Raw genomic sequence first — 9733 nt, 5'->3', positions numbered from 1 at the left:
ATACATAGTTTTGCAATTTTGAGTTATGGTTAATGAATTTGATGTTTGATGGTTTTTATATGTTTGTTGAGTTGCCTTTGTTGATTTTGTTCTTTTGTGGTTCATAGTTTTCACTATTTTTCTAAGTTTGCCATGTTTTATGATTATGTCTACTATGTGTTTGATGAAATGCCAATTTTAGTTATGGGGTAAATTTCCACCCCTTGGCTTGGGAAAATGAGTTTATGGATTACTAGAGTCATAATGTCCAATATTTAGTGATAATTCTTGGGTTGTTAGTTGTTATTGTTTCCACTAACGCTAGCTTCTTACTAAGGTAATTAGTAAGTTAGCTAGGATTTGTGGATTAATAACAATTATGCTCATTTGACTTATCCTTCGATGTTAAGGGTTGACTTAGTGAGATTAATCCATCATAATTATCATAGTTGTGGTTATGGCATGGAAGGGATTCCATAGCTCATCCCAAGTCAAGGTTCCATTTATGCTTTGAACCACTTTTCCATCAATTTTGAGTCTTACTTGTTTATATTACATACATAGTTCTTTTATTCCTTCATTACTTTATTAATTGCAATTTTGTCTTATTCTTTTATCTCTTTATTTGTTTACTTCAATCATTGAAAATCCCCTTTGTTTTCCACAACCAAAATTGTGCGCTCTTAGGCATTAGTTCCTTGGGAGAACGACCTGAGGTTTCATTACTCTCGGTTGATTTGAATTAGAAATATTAAACTTTGATTGAGAGAATCCATTGCCGGTTTGGACTATGCTACCGATGAAGTAATTCTTGTTTTGCTAAAATTTCCGAAGCGTCGTAAATCCTTTCTCATCAAAAACCTCAAAAAAGTCACCCCACATCCACCTTCTATCCACCAAATAACCCCTCAACTAACCAAAATAACTTCCATCAACCATCAATATCCCACACCCAACCACAACCACCTCAAGAATCCCAAAGAATCTCGAACTTGGAGATGATAATGGAGAAATTGATGAAGAATCAAGAACTGGCCAACAAAAATCATGAAGCTTCTATGAGGAATCTGGAAAGGCAAATTAGGCAATTGTCTAAGCAGCCAGTTGAAAGACCAACCAATGCCTTCTCCAGTGATACCATTCCCAACCCTAAGGAGGAATGCAAGGCTATCCAGCTAAGGAGTGGGAAGACACTGGAAGATGATACCAAAGTTGATTGCAAGGAAGGACTAAAGGATGAAGAGAATGATCAAAAGAATTCCAAAAAGAAGGAGGAATCACAAGCTTCATTGAAGGGCAAGCAAGCCTTAGAGGAGCAACCACAAGAGCAAAGAAAGGAGATAAAGCCTTATGTCCCTCCTCTACCATACCCTCAAAGACTGCACAAAGAAATCAAAGACCAACAATTCTCCAAATTCCTGGAAATTTTCAAGAAGCTAGAGATCAACCTTCCACTTGCTGAGGCATTGGAACAAATGCCACTATATGTGAAATTCCTCAAGGAGCTCATCAATAAGAAGAGAAGCTGGAATGAAAAGGAGACCGTGATCTTGACCCAAGAGTGCAGTGTCGTGATTCAAAGAGGCATCCCACCAAAACTCAAAGACCTAGGGAGCTTCCTCATATCATGCACCATAGGCAACATGACATTGGAAAGAGCTCTCTATGATTTGGGTGCTAGCATCAACCTGATGCCTTTTTTCATGATGAAAAAGCTTGCAATAGAGGAAGTTAAACCTACGAGAATGTCACTCCAAATGGCTGATAGATCACTCAACATACCTAATGGAGTGGTAGAGAATTTATTGGTGAAGGTTGGAGAATTCATCTTCCCTACTGATTTTGTCATCTTAGACATGGAAGAAGAGGGACACAACTCAATTATCTTGGGGCGACCTTTCTTAGCCACAACAAGAGCCATCATTGATGTAGAAAAAGGTGAAATGATTCTCAGGGTGCATAATGAGCAAATGATCATTAATGTCTTCAAAGCAATGCAATACCCTCCTGAGAAAGAAAATCATATGAGGGTGTAAATGATAGAAGACTTGGTGGAGGAAGTGCATGAAACAAGTAACCATGAAGAACAAGAGGAAGAAATAGAAGAAGACAAAGATGAAGATGTCATAGAGGAACTAGTGACCGAAATTTCTCTTGAAAAAAAAAACAGAGGAGGTGCCAAAGTAAGAACTGAAGCCTCTCCCTCCTCATCTCAAATATGCATTCCTTGGTAGAAAGGACACCCTTCCAGTAATCATCAATTCCTCCTTGAGTATGCAAGATGAAGCAAAGCTGATCGAGGTGCTGAAGATTCACAAAATCGCTCTGGGATGGACAATTAATGACATCAAGGGTATAAGTCCTACTATTTTCATGCACAAGATCCTGCTAGAAGAGGACTCAAGACCAGTGGTACAACGTTAAAGGAGGCTAAATCTAACCATGAAAGAAGTAGTTCAAAAGGAGGTAATGAAGTTGTGGAACGCTGGAATCATATACCCAATTTCTGATAGCTCTTGGGTGAGTCCAGTCCAAGTGGTACCAAAGAAGGGAGGCATGACTGTCATCTTCAATGAGAGGAATGAACTCATCCCTACAAAGACCGTGACTCGGTGGAAAATGTGCATTGATTATAGAAGGTTGAATGATGCCACAAGGAAGGACCACTTCCCTCTCCCCTTCATTGATCAGATGTTAGAAAGATTAGCTGGGCATGCTTATTACTGCTTCTTGGACGGATACTCTAGAAACAATCAAATAGTGATGGATCCCATGGACCAAGAAAATACCTCCTTCACTTTCCCATTTGGAGTCTTTGCCTACAGGAGGATGCCCTTTGGGCTGTGCAATGCTCCAGCAACCTTTCAAAGGTGTATGCTCTCCATATTCTCTGACGTGGTAGAAAAGTTCTTAGAAGTTTTTATGGATAATTTTTCTGTCTTTGGTAACTCTTTTGACACTTGTCTGTATCATCTAACCCTTGTCTTGAAAAGATGCCAAAAAACAAACTTAGTTTTGAATTAGGAAAAATGTCATTTCATGGTACCAGAGGGTATTGTTCTTGGATATAAGGTTTCAAGCAAGGGTATAGAAGTTGACAAAGCAAAGATAGAAATCATAAAAAAAGCTTCCTATACCAACCAATGTGATAGCAGTGAGAAGTTTTCTTCGACATGCTGGATTTTATAGGAGATTCATCAAAGATTTCTTAAATATAGCTAAACCACTAAGCAACTTGCTAGTGGTTGACAATCCCTTTATCTTTGATGATAACTGCAAGCATACATTTGAAGCCTTGAAAACCAAACTCACCACAACACCAATCATCACACCCCCAGAATGGGGACTTCCTTTTGAACTTATGTGTGATGCAAGTGATGTTGCAATTGGTGCTGTATTAGGACAAAGGAAAGATAAATTACATCATGTCATATACTATGCAAGCAAGGTGTTAAATGAGGCACAGAAAAACTACACCACCACCGAAAACGAACTCTTGGCAATTGTATATGCATTTGATAAATTTAGACAATACTTGATTAGTTCAAAAGTTGTAGTATATACTGACCATGCTGCTCTCAAGTATTTAATGTCTAAACAGGATGCAAAGCCAAGGCTCATCAGATGGGTGTTGTTGCTACAAGAGTTTGATATTGAAGTAATAGATAGGAAAGGAAGTGAGAACCAAGTTGCAGACCATTTGTCAAGGTTACCACAAGAGAGCAATCAAGACAAACCACAACCAGTGAATGAGAAGTTTCCATATGAACATCTATTTCAAGTCCAACAAACACCTTGGTTTGCTGATATTTCAAACTACAAGGTAGGAAGAAGGATTCCTCAAGACTTCACCAGGCAACAAGTGAAAAAACTGCTAAATGAAACCAAGAAATTCTTGTGGGATGAACCTTTTTTGTTCAAGAAATGTCCAGATGGAATGATCAGAAGGTGTGTTCCTGAAAGTGAAATGCAAAGCATCCTGTGGCACTGCCATAGTTCAGGTTATGGTGGACATTTTGGGCCTGAGAGAACAGCTGTTAAAGTACTTCAAAGTGGCTTCTATTGGCTATCCATATTCAAAGATGCAAGAGAATTCGTGAACCAGTGCAATGAATGCAAAAGAGCAGGAGGGCTAACAAAGAGGAATGAAATGCCTCAGAACTTCATATTGGAAGTAGAATTGTTTGACCTTTGGGGCATAGATTTCATGGGACCATTCCCTCCATGATACTCATTCAGATATATATTAGTAGCAGTGAAATATGTCTCCAAATAGGTGGAAGCCATAGCAACAACCACATGTGATGCACAAATTGTACTCCAATTTCTTAAGAAGCACATTTTCACCAGATATGGAGTACCTAAAGGCCTTATCAGTGATGGTGGCAGTCACTTTTGTAACAAATAGATGGAGAAGCTGCTCCATAAATATGGGGTAACTCACAAAGTGGCCACACCATACCATCCTCAAACCAATGGTCAGGATGAATTGGCAAACAGAGAGCTAAAGAGAATCCTAGAGAAGACGGTTGGGGTTATGAGAAAAGACTGGGCAAGGAAACTGGATGATGCCCTGTGGGCATATAGAAATGCATTTAAAACCCCAATTGGGAGATCACTATTTCAGCTAGTCTATGGCAAATCCTGCCACCTCCCTGTGGAGCTTGAGCACAAGGCTTTTTGGGCCACTAAGCTCCTCAATCTTGACTCTCAAGCAGCAGGGGGGAAAGACTATTGCAACTCAATGAATTGGATGAATTCAGACTAGAAGCTTATGAGAATGCTAAGATATACAAGGAGAGGGCCAAAAGATGGCATGACAAGAAAATATCTACAAGGGAATTTAAACCAGGGTAGCAAGTGTTGTTGTACAATTCCAGGCTCAAGATTTTTCCTGGTAAACTCAAGTCAAATGGACTGGCCCTTATCTAGTAACCAAAGTCTCTCCTCATGGAAGTCTTGAACTTTTGAATGAAACTACAAAGGACACATTCACAGTGAATGGTCACAGAATAAAACACTACCTGGGAGGACCTTGGAGCAAGGAGGAGAGCATTCATGAGCTGAGTTAAACAAGAATGAAGGACGTCAAGCTAATGACGATAAAAGAGCGCTTGTTGGGAGGCAACCAAACCTAAGATAATTTTCTTAGGACTTTTCTTTTACTTTTTCAATAAGAAAGTCGAGTAAATTTCCATGCTTTGTAAGGAGTTAAGTTTGGTGTTACACACCAAAGTAAGGTCATGAGCAACCAACTCAAGGGTGAAGGTGAAGTGTTAAGTTTGGTGTTCCACCATACATTTTGTTAAAATATACCACAACCCTCCAAAGGTCATGACTGACTAACTCCAAACAAGCAGGGAAATTACTTGATAACTACTTAATTTCTAGTTCACAGTTTATTTTTCTTAATAAAAGCACATGATGTTTCTTGCATGAAGTCACTCTAATGAAGTAAGCAAGGAACTAAGTTTGGTGTTCACACACCAACTTAAGTCCAGAGAACTACAAGCATACATGCATGCTAACTACCTCTTAAGTGCTTGGGGAACAAGCAACTTCCAATATCTTTGCAGGAAAGTAACTCCATCTCTTGGAAGAGCTACGCATCATCATCCAAAGAGATAAAAAAAAAAGCTATAGAGTATAATGACAAAGGAAAAGCGAGAAGACACCAAGAGGTTGTATTGTTACTTAACTCTTTCTGATTTGAAGAGCTTTAATTGGAAGTATGAGTGTACCCCTGCTGAGTAGTACTTTTGTTTAAGTCATTTACATTTTGTTTGCTTTCTTTAATTGTCATTTAAGTATGCTAGTCTAAGTGTTTATGCCACTCTATCTTGCTTGAATGTATGCTTTGTTCCCCTTTGCTTGAATAAAAGAAAAATGTTGTGAAACAGAAAGAGTAATAGTCCAATTTGGTAGGAAATAGAATAGGGATAAGTGGTGGTACATGTTTGATTACTTAGCAAGTTCACTAATAAAGATGAAGGGTAGAATGTCCATTAAGTATGAACTTAGTTGTTGTATGTGGAACCTTTGTAAACAAAAATCCTTGGAAGAAAGAAAGAACAAAAAAGAATGAAAGAAAACTAACGTTGGTGGCAAAGTTGGGCCACCAACGGCCAGCACCAACGTTGGCAACAAAAAGAAAGAAACAATGAATAAGCTAGGTACCAATAGCTTGACTCTTAAGATACATGCATGTGGTGCTTTTGTACTAGGATCTGCTTGGATGATTAGGTTCTAAGGAGTGTCTTAACACTTGGTAACTTGGGTTAACTAACCTGGGATTATCAACCAAAAGTCCACTATCAAGAGAAACCTAACTACAAAGCATTTAATGACCCAAAGAGGTGTTGGGAATCAATATCTCTAGGATTGAATTGTGAGCCAAGTGCCTGTGGTGTGTATGTGTTGAGGAGAGGCTTGAGTTAGTAAGTCTGAGGGGTGCTTCATCACCCAACACCTTGAGCCAATTGGGTCGGGAGTGTTGACTGAAAACTTACCTAAAAAGCTGCCTCAACATAGAACACTAAGCTGTAATTAAAGAATAAGTTTCTAAGAAAAAGAAAAGCAAAGATCAAACACCAATGATCAATGAATAAAAAGGTTTCATAGCAACACCAGAGTTAGTTCTTAAGGGGATATTGTGGCCTGAAACTCAATAAGTGCTGAGCTTCAAAGATATCTTGCATGAAACCCCATGAACCAAGATTGATTGTTTTCCAATAAGGACCCATATTCCTCTCTGTTTTCATTCATTCTTCTCATGTTTTACTGCTTGCTTGGGGACAAGCAAGATTTAAGTTTGGTGTTGTGATGCCTAGGCATCTTAGGCTAGTTTCACAAGTTTTTTTTCATTTGATTTCATTTGGTTTCATGCACTTTCTTGAGAAATAAGTAAGTATTTAGATGAGAATTGCATGCATATATTGATTTAATCAAACATGGTTAATTGTGTGCATTTTTCATGAGATTTATGTAAGATTTACTTGATGCTATGAATGATGCAAAATCTTGTGGTCATGGTAAGACTTTGATGCATTTATTTGGTTGATGATAGGTGAAGAGAAGTAGAGGAAGGGCAAGGAAGAAGAGGAGGAAGCAACGTTGGTGGCCAAAGTTGGCTCACCAATGTTGCCTCAAATGTTAATGGAGGAGGACATAGCAACGTTGGTGGCAAAAGTTGGCTCACTAACGTTGCTGGCAATGTTACAAGAAAGGGTGTCCAATATTGGTGGGAACATTGATGAACAAACGTTACCACCAATGTCTTTGATAGAATATCAATTTGAAGTTGGAAAATTTTGCTGTGATGCGTGAAAGTAGAAAAATAGCAAGTCATGTGTACGTGTGGGTGACGCGCACGCGCAAAATGGAAAAAAAGCAGTTTTGACGGGTACGCGTGGGTGACGCGCATGCGTGACTGATGAATCCATATTTGATGATGATTTTTAGTTGAAATTGAATAGAAGAGGAGCATGCAAAGTGGAGGAAGCATGAAGAATCAAAGGAGAAGAGCACAGCGATGTGTGCGTACGCACAGACCTGCGTGCGTATGCACAACCATCAGAGCAAAGCCATGCGTGCACGTGAGCCGCATTGTGCGCGTCGCGTGTCCATTCAAGCTTCGCCTAGTGGGCGTGCGCACACGTCTGTGCATACTCACAAGTGCCCGCACATGGCTTCATTTAAAACTGCACGTGACTCGCGATTTTGGTGGATTGGAGGCCCATTTCTGAAGCCATTTAGCTCATAATGAAGGAAAGATGAAGAGCATAGCATATGATAACATTAGGGTAGCTTAGGAGTAGTAGTAGGAAGCTTTAGTATAGTTTTTTCTTTAAGTTTTTCATCATCTCTATTAGGGTTTATACTAGGGTTTTTACATTCAAGTGCCATTTTCATTTTTGATCTTGGATTTTGCTAGCTTCTATTGTAAGTATCTCTTTGTTACTTCTCTTTATAGCTACATTGTTCTTACTCTTTCTTATATTTCAAGTTATAGTTCAATTTTACTTCTCATTTGAAATTTCAATTTCTTGTTGATGAATTTGATAATCGATGATTGTTATATGCTTTCTTGAGTTGTTATTGTTGATTGAGATCATTTGTTGCTTTTAACTCCTAACTTGCTTCAACCAAGGCCAAAGCCCTCATCCAAAGACTTGAAGACTGAATGGAAAAGTGTATAAATAGGATAGAATTTGAGTTAGAAAGAAGGCTGGGAAGCAGGGGACCCTAATTGGGAAACCCTGAGAAGATTTTCTTTTGTACTTTTCTTTCTTTTACGTACTTTCTTTCCTTTTTTGTTTTGATTGAGCAATGATGAACTAAACCCCCATTTCATTAGAGGAGGAGCTCTGTTATAATCCTAATGATTAAATGAACGTCTTCTTCTTCTCAATTTGCTTGTGTAGCTATAGGATATCTTCTGTTTTGATTGAGATTCACTCACTCCAAAAGGGGGTTTGAATCTGTTGAATGCTTATGTGAGCCTCGGAGTGGGAATCGTGAGCATTAGAATTGGAGCTTTATCCTTCACAATTCTCTTGACTAACACTATTCGGGAGGAATTGAGATCTTGAGGATTTGTGTGGCTTATAGATAAGAGAACATGCTTAACCTCTTCTCATGACAATTAGATCAAGGAATTGGCAAGATTGATTGTGATTAGAGAGATTGGATTGCCAAAAAATTGGGATCCAATCAATTACAATCTGCCATAAATCTACTTATATGATTGAGAAGGAAGTTGAGACCCATTTAATTCATGATGGATTATGATATCTCCAATCCCTAATGAATCTTTCTCTTTGATTTTCTTCAATTTAGATTACTCTGAATTTGCTTTAATTGCAATTGTTTACTGCTTCATTGATTTCCAGCACCCAATTCCCTTTACCATTCATGCAATTTAAGTTTCATCGTCATTTATATTTTGCCCTTTACTTTCTTGCAATTTAAGATTCAAGTTATTTACATTTCTTACCATTTAAGATTCAGCTCATTTAAGTTTCTTGCACTTTAAGCTTCTGCCCATTTACTTTTCAGCATTTAATTCTCTAGTCCTTTACATTTTATGCCATTTATGTTTCTGTCTTTTACCTTCCAGCATTTATTTTCTTGCAATTTATATTCCGTTACATCAATTTCACCAAACTCCTTTCAATATTAGCTTAACTAGACTCATCACCAACTAAAATTGCTTGATCCATCAATCCCTGTGGGATGGACCTCACTCTTATGGGTTTTACTACTTGATGCGACCTGGTATACTTGCCGGTAGTCTGTGCGGATGATTTGCTGCCCATCAAAAGTTAGTTCATAATTGTGTACATCATGGAGTGGATTGTAACCATAAAAGACCGGAGGAGGTTGTTGTTACGAAGGTTGAATATAAGCATGTGGCTCCTCCCTAACTTGATTTTCATTCCCATAATGTGATCCCTCGTTGAAGCTTTCATTCCCTACAACATAATTGTAACCAAACTCATAGCCAAAAGGGTGAGAATTTATAGTGAAACGAGAAAGTAAAAACAAAAGCTAATAAGCACAAAGAGGCATTCATAGCAAGGATCGAGAATTAAGGTTTTCTATCTTAATCATTAATCATAATACAATAATTAACAAAAGCTAAGCCTATTACGTTATCTCCACATCGGAAGAAAATAACTAACAAATCTAGATCACCAATCTAAATTGGGTATTAATGACTCAAGATTACCAAACTTCTCTTTCCAAGCCAAGA

This window comes from Arachis ipaensis, chromosome B1, assembly GCF_059453495.1.
Source record: "Arachis ipaensis isolate K30076 ecotype BB chromosome B1, ASM5945349v1, whole genome shotgun sequence".
Classification (NCBI taxonomy): Eukaryota; Viridiplantae; Streptophyta; class Magnoliopsida; order Fabales; family Fabaceae; genus Arachis; species Arachis ipaensis.
The sequence above is the reverse complement of the archived record's forward strand: the minus strand, read 5'-3'. Positions refer to the sequence as shown.